Raw genomic sequence first — 20,267 nt, forward strand, 5'->3', positions numbered from 1 at the left:
GCAGGCGGAGCTTGCAGTGAGCCAAGATCATGCCACTGCACTCCAGCCTGGGTGACAGCAAAAAAAAAAAAAAAAAAAAAAAATAACAGTCATTTTTCTGAGTAGTGTGGAATAGAAGGATAAGATGGAAGATGGCTCCCATGCCTTTTGTCACCAGGTGTTACACCCATGATTATGTGATTTATGTGGTGAAAAGGATTTTGCAGATGTCATAAAAGTTAATTACAGGCCAGGTGCAGTGGTTCATGCCTAGCACTTTGAGAGGCTGAGGCGGATGGATTGCCTGAGCTCAGGAGTTCGAGACCAGCCTGGGCAACATGGATAAACCCCATCTCTACTAAAAGTTCAAAAATTAGCCAGGCGTGATGGCACACACCTGTAGTCCCAGCTACTCAGGAGGATGAGGCATGAGAATTGCTTAAACCTGGGAGGCAGAGGTTGGAGTGAGCCAAGATCGTGCCACTATACTCCAGCCTGGGCGACAGAGTGAGATTCCATCTCAAAAAAATTTTTAAAAAATTAACTCTGTCATCCAGGCTAATGTTTGTGTTTTTAGTAGAGATTTTTGTATTTTTAGTAGAGACAGGGTTTTGCCATATTGCCCAGGCTGGCCTCAAACTCCTGACCTCAAGTGATCCATCCCCGTCGGGATTACAGGTGTGAGCCACCGCTCCTGGCTGCATGAAAAATCTTTAATGCAAAAGGGTTATCTGGTTGCTGGCTTTGAAAATGGAGGGGACCAAGTGGAAAGGCCCTGAGGAGCAGCCTCTACGAGTTAAGAGCCGCTCCCTTGCCAACAACCAACAAGGAAACAAGGACCTCAGCCCTACACCTTCAAGAACCTGCAAGGCAGAAGGATCACTTGAACCCAGGAGTTCGAGGCTGCAGTGAGCTATGACCGTCTTACTGCATAAGATAAATTGAAGATAAATGAAGTTAGCAAGGCCAAGGTGGGAGAATCGTGTGAGGCCAGGAGTTTAAGACCAGCCCGGGCAATATAGCAAACCCCCATCTCTACAAAAAAATTTAAAAATTGCCTGGCACGGTGGCTCACACCTATAATCCCAGCACCTTGGGAAGTAGAGGTGGGCAGATTGCTTGATCCCAGGAGTTTGAGACCAGGCTGGGCAACATAGTGAGACCTCATCTCTACCAAAAAAAAAAATATATATATATATATATATACACACACACACACATAGTCAAGCACCTGTATTCCCAGCTACTTGGGAGGCTGAGGTGGGAAGATCACGTGAGCCTAGGAGGCCAAGTCTGCAGTGAGCTGTGATTGTGCCATGCACTCCAGCCTGGGCAACTGAGCGATACCCTGTCTCAAAATATATATATATATATACCGAGTGTGATGGCATGTACCTATAGTCCTAGCTACTTAGAAGGCTGAGGTGGGAGGATCACTTGAACCCAGGAGTTCGAGGCTGCAGTGAGCTATGATGTGGTCTCATTGGACTCTAGCCTGGGTGACAGAGTGAGAACCTGACTCAAAAAAACAAAAAAAGAATGAATGTAACAGCATCTTTGTTCTTCAGACAGATTCTCTCTGACATCTACCTCCCAATTTCTGCCCCATATAATTTTATGGCTAAAAAACATTTACCTTCTATTCTTAACCATAATTAAGTATTCCACAGACTGACCGTAAAACATGAAAATCACTTAAACAGCATTTATTAGGTTGGTGCAAAAGTAATTGTCATTTTTGCCATTGAAAGTAATGGCAAAAACCATATTGCAGTATTCTCTAATATTATTTTCTCTGAAGAGGCAAAATGTTTATAAGAATTGCTCTTCTTGGCTGGACATGGTGGCTCATGCCTGTAATCCCAGCACTTTGGGAGGCTGAGGCTGACAGATCACCTGAGTTCAGGAGTTCAAGACCAGCCTGACCAGCATGGAGAAACCCCATCTCTACTAAAAATACAAAATTAGCCGGGTGTGGTGGCACATGCCTATAATCCCAGCTATTCAGGAGGCTGAGGCAGGAGAATTGCTTGAACCCAGGAGGTGGAAGTTGCAGTGAGCCAAGATCGTGCCATTGCACTCCAGCGTGGGCAACAAGAGAGAAACTCCGTCTCAAAAAAAAAAAAAAAAGAAGAATTGCTCTTCTTTTTATTGTACAAACTTCTTTCCCCTTGGATCTTCTATTTGCCTTTCTTGCATTTTTTCTTTATCATGGTTCATTTTACCCTAGTTTCTTTATCCAATTAGGTATTTTGCTGAGTTTTTAAGGCCTCCTCTCTGAGGCTCATCATCCTCCTCCTACAGGGTTGTCACAGTAGCATTTACTTTCATGGCTTTCCAGGGCCAATTGTCTTTTGTATTTAGGGTAGAGACAAGGTTACACCATGTTGGCCAGGCTGGTCTCGAACCCCTGGCCTCAAGTGATCTCCCCACCTCAGCCTCCCAAAGTGCTGGGATGGCAGGCATGAGCCACCCCACCCTACCTAGAGTCATGTTTTTAATTAATAAGAGCCCTTGTTTGTCCTTTGTTGGGCATCCTATCTTTCTGGATATATTGTATTGGAGCTTTTTAGTTTGCTTTGATTTGGGTTCTCTTCCTCAAAATAAGTGCGTCCTCCAGGGTTGTTGTTTTATTTTCCTGCTTGCTTTAGTCTTTCTAACTGGCTGACTGTGGGAAAGGACAAGAGGAAATGGAGTAAGGGCTGCTCCTTCCTCTTGACCAAATGCGTCTTATAATACCTGAAGTCAATGTTTGCTACCACCAAAGAAGCAATCAGCATTAGCCCGTGTGGTTCATTTCCTTATTTATTCAGCATCTTTACTGGACCCTTTCTGTGTGCCAGTGCTACAGAGGTTATAAAGATGGATAACAGGCCGGGAGCGATGGCTCATGCCTGTAATCCCAACACTTTGGGAGGCCCAGGTGGGCAGATCACCTGAGGTTGGGAGTTCGAGACCAGCCAGGCCAACATGGTGAAACCCCATCTCTACTACAAATACAAAAATTAGCTGGGCGTGGTGGTGGGTGCCTGTAATCCCAGCTACTTGGGAGACTGAGACAAGAGAATTGCTTGAACCTGGGAGGTGGAGGCTGCAGTGAGCCAAGATTGTGCCACTGCACTCCAGCCTGGGTGACAGAGTGAGACTCTGTCTCAAAAAAAAAAAAAAAGATGGAAAACAGTGCCTGCCCTTAAGAAGCTCATAGCTAGGTAAGAGAAGACAGACATAGAAACAAGTACAGTCTCCCTCAGTATCTGTGGGGGATTAATTCCAGGATCCCCAAGGATACTAATATCCATGGATACTCAAGTTCGTAGCATCTGTAGATGCTCATTTTACACTATGTATGAAATATAATATTTGCATGTAACCTGTGCACATCCTCTCATGTACTTTATAATCTCTAGGCTACTTATAATACCTAATACAGTGTAAATGCTAGGTAAGCAGTTGTTATACTGTATGGGTTTTTTATTTGTATTTTTTATTGTTTTTTTCTTCCTGAATCTTTTCCATCCAAGGTTGTCTGCAGATGTAGAGTCTGCAGATGTAGAAGCCATAGATAGGAAGGGCCACTGTGTGTGCAATAGTGTCTTGAGTGTTCCAATAGGAACCTGTTTAGGACCCGGTGGAGGTGGAAAAGGGCAAGTGCTCAAAGCTACTGGGAAGGATCTGGGAAACTCCACAGGGATGGTGATACTTGGGTCAGGATTGAAAGATGAGTGGGCATGGGTGAGGGATGGAGTAGGAATCCAGGATTCTAGGCAGAGGGGGCGGTGAGAGCAAAAACAAAAAAGCAAGACACCGTCCCAGGAGTGCTGGGGACTGCAAATTCCCAGAACCCCAGAGCAATGAGGCTGCATGAGGGAGGGAGTCACGGGCTAGACCACGGTGTCCTGTGTTCCGGGTCACAGTGCCAGCACGACTGCACAGGAATGGGAAGTACTAACAGCCTGGACACAGGGCAGTGCCATGATCAGATTTTTGTTTCAGAAATTTCCAGTAGGCTGGCACAGTTGCTCATGCTTGTAATCCCAGGCCTCTGGGAGGCCAAGGTGGAAGGATCACTTGAGCCCAGGAGTAAGATCAACCTGAGCAACATCGTGAGAGCCTGTCTCTACAAAAAATGAATAAAATTAGCCAGGTGTGGTGGTGTGTGTGCCTGTGGTCCCAGCTATTCAGGAGGCTGAGGTGTGAGGATCACTTGAGCCAAGGAGGTGAAGGTCGCAGTGAGCCGTGATCGTGCCACTGCAGCCTGGGTGTCAGAGCAAGGCAAGCAAGCAAGCAAGCAAAGAGTGGGGAGAGAGAGAAAGAGAGAGAGAGAGAGAGAAACAAAGAGGAAGGAAGAAAGCGAGGGAGGAAGGAAGGAGAGAGAGAGGCAGAGAAAAAAAGGGAGAAGGAAGGGAGGGAGGAAGGAAGGAAGGAAGTTAGTTCCAATCATATTAACTAACTGAAATAACTTTCTTTTCATAGCAAACTATCCCCACAAACAGACTCTGCTTGTAGTGTCTTTCTGGTATAGTAAACATCAACAGGCCTTAAAATACTAAGCTATTTTGTTTTTATTGTTATTATTATTTTTGAGACAGCTGCTCTGTCGCCCAGGCTGGAGTACAGGGACTCAATCTCAGCTCACTGCAACCTCCGCCTCCAGGGTTCAAATGATTCTCCTGCCTCAGCCTCCCGAGTAGCTGGAATTACAGATGCCCACCACCACGCCTGGCTCATTTTTGTATTTTTAGTAGAGACGGGGTTTCGCCATGTTGGCCAGGCTGATCTTGAACTGTTTCCATTATTTTTAAAAGGCAGTATGAATCAGTGTTAATAAAAGCTACTTTGAATGGTATGCTAATGAGCAATTAGATTGAGTTTCCCTGAAAAAGTGGATTTAATAACCTTGGCCTACATTTACTTTCAAGGAACTTGGTTGTCTGCTTTGATCCTGAAAATGAAAACTTGTGGTTTTAGAAGCTACTATTTGATGGGGAGGTTGCAGTGAGGAAGAATTTTCCCCTGCAGCGGGTCTCCTTTGAGTTCTTTCCTCCCTCCATCCCCCGACGCCTTCATTCACTGTCTTTCTGTGAATCAGCATGTGCCTCATTTTGAAAACACTAGCATGACCTCAACAACTAAGATTAAAGTAGCAGTTGTTAGAAAATAGCGTAGTCTTGTACCCTAGAGGATGTGGTAGCCCTAAATAAGCAAGAACTGTGCCACATTGAAGTTTTGGGGTTTTGGTTTTTGGTCTTCAAAGTAATTCATTTTCTCTGAAGAAAGCTGGAGAGTCAGGAAACTAAGAAAGAAATGGAGCAAAATGATCTTTAACTGTCCAGGGACAACCTCTGGTAATACTGTGGAATATTTTCTTCCAATATTTCTATTTTGTGTCTGTTTATTTATTTTTAATTTTTATTTATTTATTTATTTATTTATTTATTTATTTTTGAGACAGAATCTCACTCGGTCACCCAGGTTGGAATGCAGTGGCATGATCTCAGCTCAGTGCAACCTCCACCTCCAGGATTCAAGCGATTCTCCTGCCTCAGCCTCCCGAGTAGCTGGAACTACAGGCACCCGCCACCATGCCTGGCTCATTTTTGTATTTTTAGTAGAGACGGTGTTTCACCATATTGGCCAGGCTGGTCTCAAACTCCTGACCTCAAGTGATCTGCCCGCCTTGGTCTCCCAAAGCGCAGGGATTACAGGCACAAGCCACCACGCCCGGCCTTATTTTGTGTTTTTTCAAAAATTTTTAACACTTGGGAATCATTCTGAGCACAATATTATACCCTGCCCTTTTTGGCTTAACATGATATTATCAGAATTTCCCTACATCAGTAAAATGTCTTCATAAACATTGTTTCTTTCTTTTCTTTTCTTTTCTTTTTTTTTTTTTTAAGGCAGAGTCTTGCTCTGTCGCCAGGCTGGAGTGCCGTGGTGCAGTCTCGCTCACTGCAACCTCCGCCTCCCAGGTTCAAGCAATTCTCCTGCCTCAGCCTCCCAAGTAGCTGGGACTACAGGCGCCTGCCACCCCACCCGGCTAGTTTTTGTATTTTTAGTAGAGACGGGGTTTCGCCATATGGGCCGGGCTGGTCACAAACATAAACATGATTTCTAATGACTGCCTGATAGTCCATAATTTGGATTACACTAATTTCCTAACAAATCACCTACTAACAAACTTTTAAGTTCTTTAGAATATTTTATGATTATAAACAACACTGTGATGAAGAGCTTTATGCAGAAAATAATTGCTCACATGTCAAATTGTTGTACTAGAAAAGATTCAGAAAAGTTTGAATGCTTTTATGGCTGTTAAAAAATTATGGTAAATATATATAACATGATATATATCATTTTAGCCATTTATAAATGTACTATTCAGTAGCATTAAATGCATTTACAATGTTGTGTCACCATCACCCTATCTACACCCAAAACATTCTGTCATCCTCCGGACCCATTAAACAATAATACCCCCATTTTTCCCTTCCCCCAGGTAACCTGTATTCCACTTTCTGTCCCTATGAGTTTGCCTATTATAGGGACTTCATAGAAGTGGAATCATACAATATCCTTCCTTCCGTGTCTGGCTTATTTCACTTAGCATCATGTTTTCAAGATTCATCCATGTTGTAGCATATATCAAATTTTCATTCCTTTTTATGGCTTGTGTATATATACCATACATTCTGCTTGTCTATTCATCTGTGGATGGACATTGCGATTGTTTCTACCTTTTGACTGTTGTGAATAATGTTGTGATGAACACTGGTGTACAAGTATCTGTTTGAGTCTCTGCTTTCAATTCTTGTGGATATACACCTAGAAGTAGGACTGCCGAATCATACAGTAAGTCTATGTTTAACTTTTTGCGGAAACTCACACTATTTATTTTTTCTTTTTTTTGAGGCGGAGTCTCGCACTGTTGCCAGGCTGGAGTGAAATGGCACGATCTCAGCTCACTGCAACCTCCACCTCCCAGGTTCAAGCGATTCTCCTGCCTCAGCCTCTTGAGTAGCTGGGATTACAGGTGCCCGCCACCACGCCCAGCCAATTTTTGTATTTTTAGGAGAGACGGGGTTTCACCATGTTGGTCAGGCTGTTCTCGAACTCCTGATCTTGGGATCTGCCCACCTTGGCTTCCCAAAGTGCTGGGATTACAGGCATGAGCCACCACACGCAGCCCCAGAACATGTAATTTTTAATGGTTTCCCATTTTAACCAACCATCCCAAACTCATCATATAAGAGAGCTTCAACTATCTATGTGAAACCAGGGCAAAAGTGGAGTCCTAGTAAGAGTGCTTTAGACTTTAGGAAAATCTTCAACAAATATGAGTGCCTTTTGTGTGCGTTGTGCAACATCCAGTCCTTTGAGAAAAAGCAAGGAAGTCTAGAAAAAGAGCTCCTCTTCATTCATTTATTCAAAAGCATGTATTGGCCAGGCACGGTGGCTCACACCTGTAATCCCAGCACTTTGGGAGGCCGAGGCCAGTGGTCACCTGAGGTCAGGAGTTCGAGACCACCTGGCCAACGTGACGAAACCCTGTCTCTACTAAAAATACAAAAAATTAGCTGGGCATGGCGGCATGCGCCTGTAGTCCCAGCTGCTGGGGAGGCTGAGGCAGGAGAATGGTGTGAACCCGGGAGGCGGAGCTTGCAGTGAGCCAAGATGGCGCCACTGCACTCCAGCCTGGGCGACAGAGTGAGACTCCGTCTCAAAAAAAAAACAAAAACCAAAAGCATGTATTAAGAGAATAATAATGAGTAAGCCCTATCTGTGTTCTACACAAACAAGTACAAGTGCCATGTTAACTAAGCTGAGAGAAATGTTCAAGAAAAAACAGGAGGCACATCCCACAGCAATACGGTACTAAATTTCAAATGACTTCATCATAAGTAATAGGGATTCATAGACGGGAACAAACCTTGAGGGCCATAGGCCAGGGCCAGCATGACCTTTCCAAAGGGTGATATTTTAGCAGGTATATTAGTTTCCTACTGCTGTTGCAAATAAATTACTACAAGTGGCTTAAGACATCTTGTAGTTCTGGAAGTCAGAAGTCCAAAATGGGTCTTATGGGCTAAGATCGAGGCATCGGTAGGGCTGTGTTCCTATTTGGAAGCTCTAGGGGAGACTGCTTCCTTGCCCTTTTCATATTCCAAAGGCTGTCCGCACTCCTTGCCTTGTGGCTCCTTTCTCTATCTTCAAAGGCCATCTCTCCAGCCTCTGTTTCTTTATTTTTATTTTATTTTATTTATTTATTATTATTTTTCTCAGACAGAGTCTCACTCCGTCACCCAGGCTGGAGTGCAGTGGCACCATCTCAGCCCATGCAACCTCCACCTCCCATGTTCAAGCGATTCTCCTGCCTTGGCCTCCCGAGTAGCTGGGATCACAGGTGCGTGCCACCACTCCTGACCTCTCCAGCCTCTGTTTCTGTCGTCACATCTCCTCTCTCCTCTTTGACCCTGCTGTCGTCCCACTCATAAGGACCTTCATGATTACATTGGGCCCACCCAGAAAATCGAAGATAATAAAGCCACCTCAAGGTCCTCAATTTCATCACGTAAAGTAACATATTCACAGGCTCTGGGGATTAGGATGTGGACATCTTTTGGAGTTGGAGATTGGGGGCATGTTATTCAGCCCGCTATAGCTGGGTAACATTTGGAAAAGCAAAGAAAAAGGAAATTGTGATAGAGCATGTAGAGGGTATTTGTCAGTTTGACTGCATGCAACACCCTTTCTTATTTGGGAGGAATTCCAAGATAAAAAGTGAGCCACAACCCCCCCCTTCCCATGAAAGAGGTACCTGACCCAAGTGTAGCCATTATGATGTTCTGACCATCATTTTAACCAAATGTCTTCGCTTTGACTCTTTTGCTCTTGGGCTTGTGTTTGGAGGCCTTATCGAAACAGCCACATGAAGCTTATTATTGTGATTACTTCAGGAACATTGTTGAGAACAAAGTCCACCTCATCTCAATACCAGGAATACCAGCAATTCTTATGAGTACATGGCTTGCTCTCAACTTACAGAGGTAGTGATTCTTATAATTGGACATTTCCCCATCCTTATCATGTTCTGTAAGGTTGAAGCCAGCTGTTAGAAGTTTGAAGATGACAATTAATTGCAAGCCTCTTCCTTTCAGTGTTGGAAAATGATTAAAGGCAGGCTGAAGGATCCTCATGAAGTTCCTGTTGGTATCAGCTTCATTATCACAGGCCTTTGGTGAATGTGTTAGATATGTAGGTTGCACATCTTTTTTTGTTTTGTTTTGTTTTTTGAGACAAGGCCTTGCTCTGTCACCCAGGTTGGAGTACAGTGGTGTGATCACAACTCACTGCAGCCTCGACCTCCTGGGCTCAAGCAATCCTCCTGCCTCAGCCTCCTGAGTAGCTGGGATTATAGTCATGCGCAACTATGCTTGGTTGATTTGTAAAATTTTTTTGATAGAGATGGGGGTCTCACTATGTTGCCCAGGTGGGTCTCAAACTCCTGAGCTCAAGTGATCCTCCTGCCTTGGCCTCCAAAAAGGCTGAGGTTACAGGTATAAGCCATCATGACCATCAGAGTTTACGTCTCAGAAAGATCTACAGGCATTGCATGCCCTGCCCCAACTTGCAACCCTATGCCTACATGTTGGGAATAGTGCAGGGAAAAGAGCCACATTTGTGGCCTGCCCTAAGCACACTTATATCTCTACCACATCGGAGGTAGTGGTCTGCCTCCCACTTAAAGAACAAAGAGAGAAGGCCGGGCGCAGTGGCTCACGTCTGTAATCCCAGCACTTTGGGAGGCCAAGGCAAGTGGATCACCTGAGGTCAGGAGTTCGAGACCAGCCTGGCCAACATGGTGAAACACCATTTATACTAAAAATGCTAAAATTAGCTGGGCATGATGGTGCATGCCTGTAATCCCAGCTACTTGGGAGGCTGAGGTGGGAGAATTGCTGGAACCTGGGAGGCAGGGTTTGCAGTGAGCTGAGATCGTGCCACTCCACTCCAAGCCTGGGTGACAGAGAGAGATTCCGTCTCAAAAAAAAAAAAAAAAAAAACAGAGAGAACGATCCGTAAAAGAGCGAGTCTCCACGCCTGAGCCAGATGTCCTACTGTCAGCAAGCAAGAGAAGCAGCAGCAAGAGAATACATTCCTTGAAGTTCCTTCCTAGGGGATGCAGGCATTTGTTGCTTTTGTGTCAACTTGAGAGCAGAGATGCCAGCAATGTTTTTCTGGTTTTTTTTTAATAATGTGTCAGAAATATGTGTTTCCACCTCGGGACCTCTAGATCTTCCATGGCTCATTGCTAAAGCACCATTCAGGGTTCAGCTTGGCTGTCACTTCTTGGAGTCACTTTCATGGCCCCCAATCTAATGTAGCTTCCCTCTATCCACCCCACCTCTATTACTCTTCATCTCATCTCCATTCTCTGCTTTAATGGCTTCATAGCATAGAGCACTATCCAAAATGATCTTGTTCATCTGTGTATTTTCTTCTTTGCTGCTGGTGGTCTTCCTCCTTTGGGAAGTAGGGAGTTTCTCTGTCCTGTTCTTGCTGTGTCCTCAGTGCTTAGCATAGTCTCCGGCACACAGTAGGGCTGGCAATACCTGTTGTTGAATGAATGAGGGGTGCTGCCTGGGCCAAGGCCTGAGCTCCTGGATGCCCCCCATCTATTCGATTCCAAGCATTAGCAGTTCTCTCCACCATCATCTGTCTCTCTTTTTTTTTTTTTTTTGAGATGGAGTCTTGCTCTGTCACCCGGGCTGGATTGCAGTGGCCCGATGTTGGCTTACTGCAACCTCCACCTCCTGGGTTCAAGAGATTTTCTTGCCTCAGCCTCCCGAGTAGCTGGAACTACAGGCACCCACCACCATGCTCGGCTAATTTTTTATATTTTTGGTAGAGATGGGGTTTCACCATGTTGGTCAAGCTGGTCTTGATCTCCTGACCTCAAGTGACCCACCCATCTTGGCCACCCAAAGTGCTGGGATTACAGGGATGAGCCACCATGCCTAGCCCATCTGTCTCTTATGCATCTCTTCTTCTCCATCCCTCCCACCCCCTAGCACTAACGTTCAAGCCCTAAAGCAATTACAGTGGTGGTAACTGCTCAGTCTGCACCAATCTCTAGCCCACCCTGTCACCAAATGTTCCTCCTGAATCTCACCAGGGTGCTTTCCTCTCTATAATTCTTAGCTTTGGTCTGCTCCACTCCAACCAGTGGAATGACTTCCAGCATGGAGGAGGAGAGAGGCACCCCTGGGGAGATACATTGGACTTGAAGTGGGTGTAAGGATGTGCAGATTGGAAGCAAAGCAATGCCTTCTCCTGCCTGCACTTCTGTTTTGTACTCATGATGCTTATTTTTGTGTGTCACAATTGTTAAAGGAGAGCCTGAGATTTTGTGTTTATCAAGGGAGGGTGGTGGTGGTGTGATTTTTCAAAGTTAAAAGAGGGTGGGCATGGTGGCTTGTGCCTGTAATCCCACACTTTGGAAGGGCAAAACAGTAATACAGTCTGAGTCCAGGAGTTCAAGACCAGCCTGGGCAACAGGGCAAGACCCCATCTCTACAAAAATGTTTAAAATTAGCCTAGCATGGTGGTGTGCACTTGTGGTTCCTGCTACTCTGGAGGCTGAGGTAGGAGGATTGCTTGAACCCAGGAGGTTGAGGCTTCAGTGAGCCATGTTCACACCACTGTACTCTAGCCTGGGTGACAGAGCAAAACCCTGTCTCAAAAAAAAAAAAAAAAAAAAAGTTAACAGAGCTGTCGATTGCTCTCTCCGCTAAACAAGTAAACCTCATCCCTTAGTGCCTTTGCCCATGTGGGTCCTCACTCCTGACCTCTGCCTGGGAAACTCCTGCTCTCTTCAAGGGCCAACTCAAAGGCCCCTCCTGGGCTGTGCCATGTTCTCCATACCCCCCACATCTTTTTCCCCTCCCCTAGGTCCCACAGCACTGTGTCCATAGCTCTTATGAGTCGCTACAGTTGTCCCTCAGTATCCATGGAAGATTGGTGCCAGGACCCCTTGCAGATACCAAAATCCATGAATGCTCAAGTTCCTTTGTTTTTTTTTTTGTTTTTTTTTTTTTAGTATGTGTGTGACGGAGTCTCACTCTATTCCCCAGGCTGGAGTGCAATGGCACAATCTCGGCTCACTGCAACCTCCACCTCCTGGGTTCAAGCGATTCTCCTGCCTCAGCCTCCCAAGTAGCTGGGATCACAGGCGTGCACCACCATACCTGGCTAATTTTGTATTTTTGGTAGAGCTGGGGTTTCACCATGTTGCCCAGGCTGGTCTCGAACTCCTGACCTTAGGTGATCCACCTGCCTTAGCCTCCCAAAGTGCTGGGATTACAGGCATGAGCCACCATGCCTGGCCCTGCTCAAGTCCCTTATAACAGGGGTTCCCAACCCCCAGGCCATGTACCAGTACTGGTACCAGTGTGTGGCCTCTTAGGAACTGGGCTGCACAACAGGAGGTGAGCAGCAAGCAATCTGTGTTTACAGTCGCTCCCCATCACCTGAGCTCTGCCTCCTGTCAGCCCCAGTGGTGGCATTCGATTCTCAGGGGAGCATGAACCCTATTGTGAACTGCGCATGTGAGGGATCTAGGTTTTGTGCTCCTTATGAGAATCTAATGCCTGATGATCTGTCACTTTCTCCCATCACCCCCAGATGGAACTGTCTAGTTGCAGGAAAGCAAGGTCGGGGCTCCCACTGATTCTATATTATGGTGAGTATAATTATTTCATTATATATTACAATGTGATAATAATAGAAATAAAGTGCACAATAAATATAATGCACTTCAATTATCCCCAAACCATCTCCGACCCCCTGCCTGGTCCATGGAAAAATGGTCTTCTGTGAAACTTGTCCCTGGTGCCAAAAAAATTGGGGACTGCTGCCTTACAAGATATGGTGTAGTATTTGTATGTGACCTATGCATATCCCCCTGTATACTTTAAGTCATTTCTAGATTACTTATAATATAGAATACAATGTAAATGCTATATAGACCATTGTTACACTGTATCATTTAGGGAATAATGACAAGAAAAAAAGCCTGTACATGTTCAGTAAAGACACAACCTTTCATTTTTTTTTCTGAATAATTTAGCTCCACAGTTGGTTGAATCCACAGAGGTGGAACCCACAGATATAGAGGGCTGACTGTATTTTGTACCTGTTCAGATTCTCTATCAGATCAGGTGAGCTTTGAGGGCTAGACACTCAATAAACACTTTTTATGTTTTATTTTTTAATTTAATTAATTAATTTTGAGACAGAGTTTCACTCTGTCATCCAGGCTAGAGTGCAATGGCTCAATCTCAGCTCACTGCAACCTCCACCTCCGAGGCTTAAGCCATTCTCCTGCCTCAACCTCCCAAGTTTGAAACCACAGGTGCGCACCACCACACCTGGCTAATTTTTTGTATTTTTGGTAGAGATGGGGTTTCACCATGTTGCCCAGGCTGTAGACTTCCCTAAATTCCCCCAGGACAAGGACAGGACTGACCGCAGGGTCCAAATCAGGGCTGCACATGCAGGTGGCTGCAGTTCATGGGACCCACCTTTGAAAGTCAGAGGTGAACAGAGTCTAGAAGTTTGCCACAAGATTGATGTCAGCTGGTCTTGTTCCCTGGTCTCCACAGACTAAAAAAGCCGAGCCCCCCAAAAGTTCAAAGGACTCAACCAATATCTTATTCATCTTCTCTGTGCCTAGAATCGAATCAGACACTGCTTACAAAATCATTTTTGTCCATTCAAAAAATATTTATTGATCATCTATTGCGTGCCAGGAATTGTGTTGCCCTACAGAACCCCCCTGTCTGATGGGTGTATAAAGTGAAGTAGAGGTTCCTCTTCAAAGACTTTCCTCCCCATCTAATTAGAAATAAATAGTAACTTCTCTTAGAAGCAAAATTTATTCAAAGACCTGTGCTAACATTCTTAAGTATTTGCTAGCCGTAATAAAGAAATCAATGTACTTTATGTTCTTAGCTCCTACAATTTAGCCTGAATATTTGCCCTGGCATGCTTATACTGGTCCAAGCAAGCATTAGGTCATAGCCTGTTCCTCTTCCTTATTTGAAGGTGTTTTTACCTTTCTCAACATTCCACAAGTTACTTCCTCCTTCCTTTGTTCTCCTCTGCCTTTGCCTTTTTTAAAAAATTCTACGTTGTTAGCCAATCCGGACAGATACAGAATGTGAGGTCCCATTCCAGCCAGTGGAAACTGGGCACAGCAGTAGGGTGGACGCGTCAGGTTATAAATGACCCTGTCTCCTTTGTTCAGTGTACTCTCGTGACAAAACTACTGGCAAGTGTACCCCTTCTGCAGAAAGTAAAAATGTCCTTGCTAAGGAAATTAAATTTATGTTCAAGTGCTATTTCTTTACCGTACCAGGGAACAAGAAATGCTTTTCTAACATGGGGAAGACAGACCTGTAGCCAGCTACAATGAGACAGCCCAGGGATGGAGCCTCTAACCCAGCAGTAGGTCAGAGGAGGCATCTTGGGGAGGTGAAAGCAGGGGGGAGTCTCCAAGGAGGAGGAGGAGCTGGGCAGGCAAAGGGTCAGAGGAAGATGTTCCAGGCAGAGAAGGTGAGCTGGGAGCCAGGGAGAAGAGGACCCCATTGGAAATTGCAAGTAAATGTAGAGAAGTCAGTATATGTGCAAAGTGCTTTGTCCAGTTTTGGAGCGCCAAGGAATTAGAAAACAGTGATCCTGACCTCAAGGAATTTACAGTAAAAGATATGTGAAAAGGGAAATAAATAGTGATATAAAGCATCATGTTTTGCTTCACCTCCCTGGGGGTTACATAATAAGACAGTTTGAATGTGATTCGGAGCTTCCACCCCACGATTATAAGAATACTTTTCTTTCCTTCCTGGAAAGAAGTCTTCCATGATAAGTTCCACAACCACAGGGTTCTACTCAGTCACTAGGACAGTCCTAGAGCTTCTACCTATTAGAGATAAAAAAAAATCAGAGAAGCCGATGAGTCCCCCTCAGTGTCTTGTTCTCTGCTGTTATTATTGCTGTTGCTGTCAGCAGTGCCTCTGGTGAGATCTCAGAGCCAGGGCAGAGCTTGTCCAAGGAAGAAAGTGCTTTCAGGACAGAGATAGGGGTTGTGGTCAGGGAGACAGGGGAGAAGAGGACCCTTTTCCATAGGGTTCCCCTAAGCAGGGGTTGCTGCAGGCCACGGTGACCTCAACTCCCAGTGCCTTGGCCTACTGGCCCGGAGCCATTTCAGATCCTGTGAACACAGACATGTGTACATACCCAGAGTCACCCCCAGGGACGGGAGGCTGCCAACCTGAAGCCACATGTATTCTGGGAAGCAGCATCTATCTTTCCTTGGGGACCCCGCCCTCCCAAGCAAGGAAGTTCCTTTCTTCTGTTCCAAGGCCAGCTCTGTCCCCAGGATGAATGGCATCTCTCTGTGGAAACTAAAGGGGAATAGACTTCGGTCTGGTACACATTTAACAAGCTAGTGGTTAGATCAATGCCACAGGGCCCACTCAATAAATACTTGATGCTGATTGTACCAGACACTGAAGGAATTGTCCATTCCGCACCGGTTGCCCCTTCTAAAAACTGCCTCTTCCTCCATTCTCATCATGGTTCCCTAGACAGCTGCAAGATTCTGGAAACATCTTGCCCTCCTGCCCACCATGGGACAGTAAGTTTCTTCCTGGGTATTTTTGGCGGATTGCATCTGAGAAAGTCAGGGTTCTTTTGATGATGGAAACTGCCAAATGTCCAACTCAGGAGCCGGTGGCAGCTCTGTCAGGAAGAAAAGGGTGACTGTGCAGAGAGAAAAGGCAACTAGAGCCACAGGGCAGAAAGAAGCAGGAGAGACGGTGAGGGACCCCTCGGGGGAGTCTCTGGTTCTCATCATGTCCGACTTTCCTGTAGTTCTGGCAATAAAACCCTCTCTTGGCTTAAGCAGCTTTGCGTGCTTTATGTAAGTCTGTCGCCTTATAAACTAGGGTGACCAAGCAATTTATTGTCGAAACTAAGACATTTTAAGAATGAAAGGGGTGGCCGGGCACAGTAGCTTGCACCTGTAATCCCAGCACTTTGGGAGGCCGAGGCGAGCGGATCACCTGAGATCAGGAGTTTGAGACCAGCCTGGCCAACATGTGAAATCCCATCTCTACTAAAAATACAAAAATTAACCAGGCATAGTGGCGCATGCCTATAATCCCAGCTACTTGGGAGGCTGATGCAGGAGAATCACTTGAACCCTGGAGGCAGAGCTTGCAGTGAGCCGAGATCACGCCACTACACTCCAGCATGGGTGACAGAGTGAGACTCTGTCTCAAAAAAAAAAAAAAAGCATGAAAAGGGTCATCTACTATGTACCCACAAAAATTAAAAATAAAATTTTTAAAAAGAAAATAATGAAAAGGGACGTTATTAGTAATTACTCTGGGACAACAGATGTAACCCGGAATGGTCTCATACAAGCCAAAACCTCTATGCACCCTACATACAACCCACTGATCCAATCATGGGACAATCTGTCCACCTCTACTGAGGTGCACAAGTGGGGCCCTGACGAAGGAGGAAACATCTGACTGTGCAGGTATCTGGCTGGCGGCTGCAGAAACACCTGCCCTAAAACCCATTCCTCTCTCCTCGCTGGCTGAGCACGCTTTCATTGCACCGCCACAGGGAGGAAAACACCTTGTTCCAGACAGGGTCTGAAATTACATCAGGTTCTTATGGGGGAACGCCCACAGATGAGGAAGTAAACTGGCTTCCATCCCACTCATGGATCTCGGTGAGGACCACTTACTCTCCCTGGACCTCAGCCAGAAAAAGGAGCGGTGAGGGTACCTGTTGAATGACAGTGAATTTGCCTCCACATGCTCTGTTTCTTTTTTTTTGTTTTAGATGCCACTGCCCCACAAGCTACATCCTCTGTGAGTTTTTAAAACCTTCTCCCAGCCTCCTGCATGACTTTGGCCATAAGCATCCTTCCTCATCTGGGCTGAAAACAACAGGGAGTTCCTGAGGGTTGGGCAGTGTTTGGTCATGAAGGGCAGGGATGCTCTGCCTCCTGCCATGGCTCTAGGGGAGCTCTGTCCTGGTTAGCAAACTAAGAGCCACTAGCAGGAGCTTGTTGATGTCAGGAAAGTCCACTGGTGGCCTTGGGGTACATGATCCAGCTCCCCTCTGACCCTATTTGGTCACAGGTAGGTTCTCCAGGACTGATGGGAAGAAGGAGACACTGAGGAAGATGCCTAAGACATCTGGTGGAGCCTTGGCTGTTCCATCTCCACTGTCCCTGTCAAACTCCCAGCAAATGTGCACAGGGAGGGTGGGGATGGCTCCATCTTCCAGGGTGACTGTGGGTGAGCATCCTACAGCTCAGAGGCTGCATCCTGCAGGGCGAATCCACCCATTTCCCTGGCTTCTCCAAACACCTCAGCCTCTTGGTCTTCTACCCTTTGCCCTCTGCAAGAGAGGGAGGAAGGTGTGGTCAGCATGGACTTTACCCCTGAAGGGCTATTGCTTTAAGGAGTGTTGAGGGTGGGAAGACATCTGTTAAGCCAGCTTGGCAAATTCCCTGTCCAGTGTTACAACTCTTTTACAATTTGTCTAGCAGGTTTTCTGGTCTTTACTGAAAAGCCCCAAATAAAAATACAATACAATATCATACAATACAATATATAATACAATACATTCCTCCCCATAAATTCCTCTTCTGGAAAGCCCCCCCCAAAAAAAAATTCCGGCCGGACGCAGTGGCTCACGCCTGTAATCTCAGCACTTTGGGAGGCCGAGGTGGGTGGGTCACTTGAGCTCTGGAGTTCAAGACAAGCCTGGGCAACATGGTAAAACCCCGTCTTTACTAAAAACTACAAAACTTAGCCAGGCGCAGTGGCAGGTGCCTGTAATCCCAGCTACTTGGGAGGCTGAGGCAGGAGAATCGCTTGAACCTGGGTGGCAGAGGTTGCAGTGAGCCTAGATCACACCACTGCACTCCAGCCTGGGCGACAAAAATAAATAAATAAATAAATGAAATAAAAATAAAATGAAAAATAAAAACTTCTGTCCATTTGTCTGTTCTCAGAGGGCATATGCCTTTTCCTGAACGTGGAAATAATGCAAAAAGTTCTGACAACTGGACAAAGGTCCATAGCCTGTCTGGACAATTCACATGTGCATGTTTGGGGCAGAAGATAGTTGGTATAGAGGGCAAAGACGCCCAGGTGCTGTCGTAAGAGATCAGTCTAAGTACAGAGACCCCTGTTCCATCCCTTATGGAGTCCCTTTAATGACTGTATCCGGGAATGAACATACCCAAGTCCCCTGAACACAGACTCTCCTGCCTCAGCCAGGCTGAGCATTTTGGGACACGGCCTTCCTTCAACCCTCCTCTGCTCTAAAACATCAGTGGCTTTTGACTGCCCCTCAGTCATCCTTGCACCTCTAGGGCTCTGTCCTCTGATGTCCTACTCACGGAAATTGACCATGTCTTCCAAATCAAACCCTTGACTCCAGGCAGGCCAATATCTATACTCTAAGATTCCTTTCTCATTCCTGCCTCTACCTACCTGGAGCTCCCTGCCCCTTTAAAAACATGCCTATGCTTCAAGCCAGACTCTTCCTTGGAGCCTTTCCTGATGACTTCAGCCCATGTTAATTTCATGTATTAGCCATAGTACTAATTTAACGCTTGATCTTATGCTGACACATTCTTGACTACTGTACTGGCCTACGGCTGCTCTTCCCAATTACAGAGTGTGCAGGACAGAAACTATCTTCTGCATATTCATATCCACACTCCCCCACCATGGTGCTTAGAATAGTACCAAACTTGTAGTAGGTGTTCAATAAACTCTTGTTAATCATTTGATTTCCATACTGAGTTGAATCGTTTTGGTTTCTTTTAGTGTTGCTGTATGCTAGTGGGTTCTAATCTTCTCAAATATGAAGATCTCCCTATGAGAAAAGTGGTATCTTGAGTATTGGTTAGATTGAGAAGACACTTGATGATAAAAGGCTTTTATATGACTTATCTTTTATTCATTCTCAACAGAGACTGCACACATTTGAGAAACAGTAGTGCCTGTATGTGTAGGAGAGAAAGGGTAGCCACTGAGTGCTAGAAAATGCTTGCTGCAGTTGTGGTTCATGAACTCCTTGCTGTAACGGTATAATAGAGATCTCATGGCTTCATGGCCCCAGATTGGGAACCAAAGGAGTATGCAATTCAACATAATCCTTGCAAGTACCTAATCCAGACAGCTCTCTGCGGCTATCCAACCATAATTGCATTTAAGATATTTTGTGGGCCAAGTGCAGTGCCTCACACCTGTAATCTCACCATTTTGGGAGGCCGAGGCAGGTGGATCACCTGAGGTCAGGAGTTCAAGACCAGCCTGGCCAACATGGTGAAACCCTGTCTCTACTAAAAATACAAAAATTAGCCGAGCATGGTGGCAGGCGCCTATGGTCCCAGCTACTCGGGAGGCTGAGGCAGGAGACTCACTTGAATCCGGGAGACAAAGGTTGCAGTGAGCCAAGATCATGCCACTGCACTCCAGGCTGGGCCACAGAGTGAAACTCAGTCTCAAAAAAAAAAAAAAAAAGATAATTTGTGAAACAAATGAATAGATACAACAGAAAACAAGAGGTTGGAGGAATTTATATGATCATAATGATTGCATAATGACTATAATGATGATATAATAATTAATAATATATTATTGAGCACTAGTTGCTAGGTGCTTTTGGTCACTTTACCTGTTGTGTATTATTTAACCCTTACAGGATGTGATGAAGTATCATTATCCCCATGCGGAAACTGTGAGCAGGGATTGTTGTGGAAATGGAAATGCAAGTTTTGTATTTGGGTAGATGAGGTACAAAACAGCACCAGCAGAGAAGCGAAATGTGGTAGATCCATGAAATAGAATATTATCTAGCTATAAAAAGGAATTGAAGACTGATCCATGCAGCAATATGAATGAACCTCAAAACATTATGCTAGCTGGGCATGGTGGTTCATGCCTGTAATCCCAGCACTTTGGGAAGCCAAAGTGGGTGGATTGCTTGAGGCCAAGGTGGGTGGATTGCTTGAGACCAGGAGTTTGAGACCAGCTGGCCAACATGGCAAAACCCTATCTCTACTAAAAATACAAAAATGAACCAATTGTGTTGGTGCATGCCTGTAATCCCAGCTTCTTGGGAGGCTGAGGCATGAGAATTGCTTGAACCCAGGAGACGGAGGTCACAGTGAGCTGAGATGGAGCCAC

The 20,267-nt window shown here is 45.5% G+C and overlaps 1 protein-coding gene and 1 non-coding gene across 4 annotated transcripts in view; both read left to right on the plus strand.

The window, feature by feature from the left end:
- The window catches only part of DGLUCY (D-glutamate cyclase), a 172,925-nt gene that overhangs the window by 12,618 nt on the left and 140,040 nt on the right, over positions 1 to 20,267 (plus strand). The window lies entirely within an intron of this gene.
- LOC112437038 (U7 small nuclear RNA) lies at positions 17,578 to 17,639 on the plus strand. Its single transcript, XR_003025709.1, has one exon. It is a non-coding gene; the product is annotated as a U7 small nuclear RNA (small nuclear RNA).

The sequence above is a fragment of the Pan paniscus genome, chromosome 15, assembly GCF_029289425.2.
Source record: "Pan paniscus chromosome 15, NHGRI_mPanPan1-v2.0_pri, whole genome shotgun sequence".
Taxonomy (NCBI): Eukaryota; Metazoa; Chordata; class Mammalia; order Primates; family Hominidae; genus Pan; species Pan paniscus.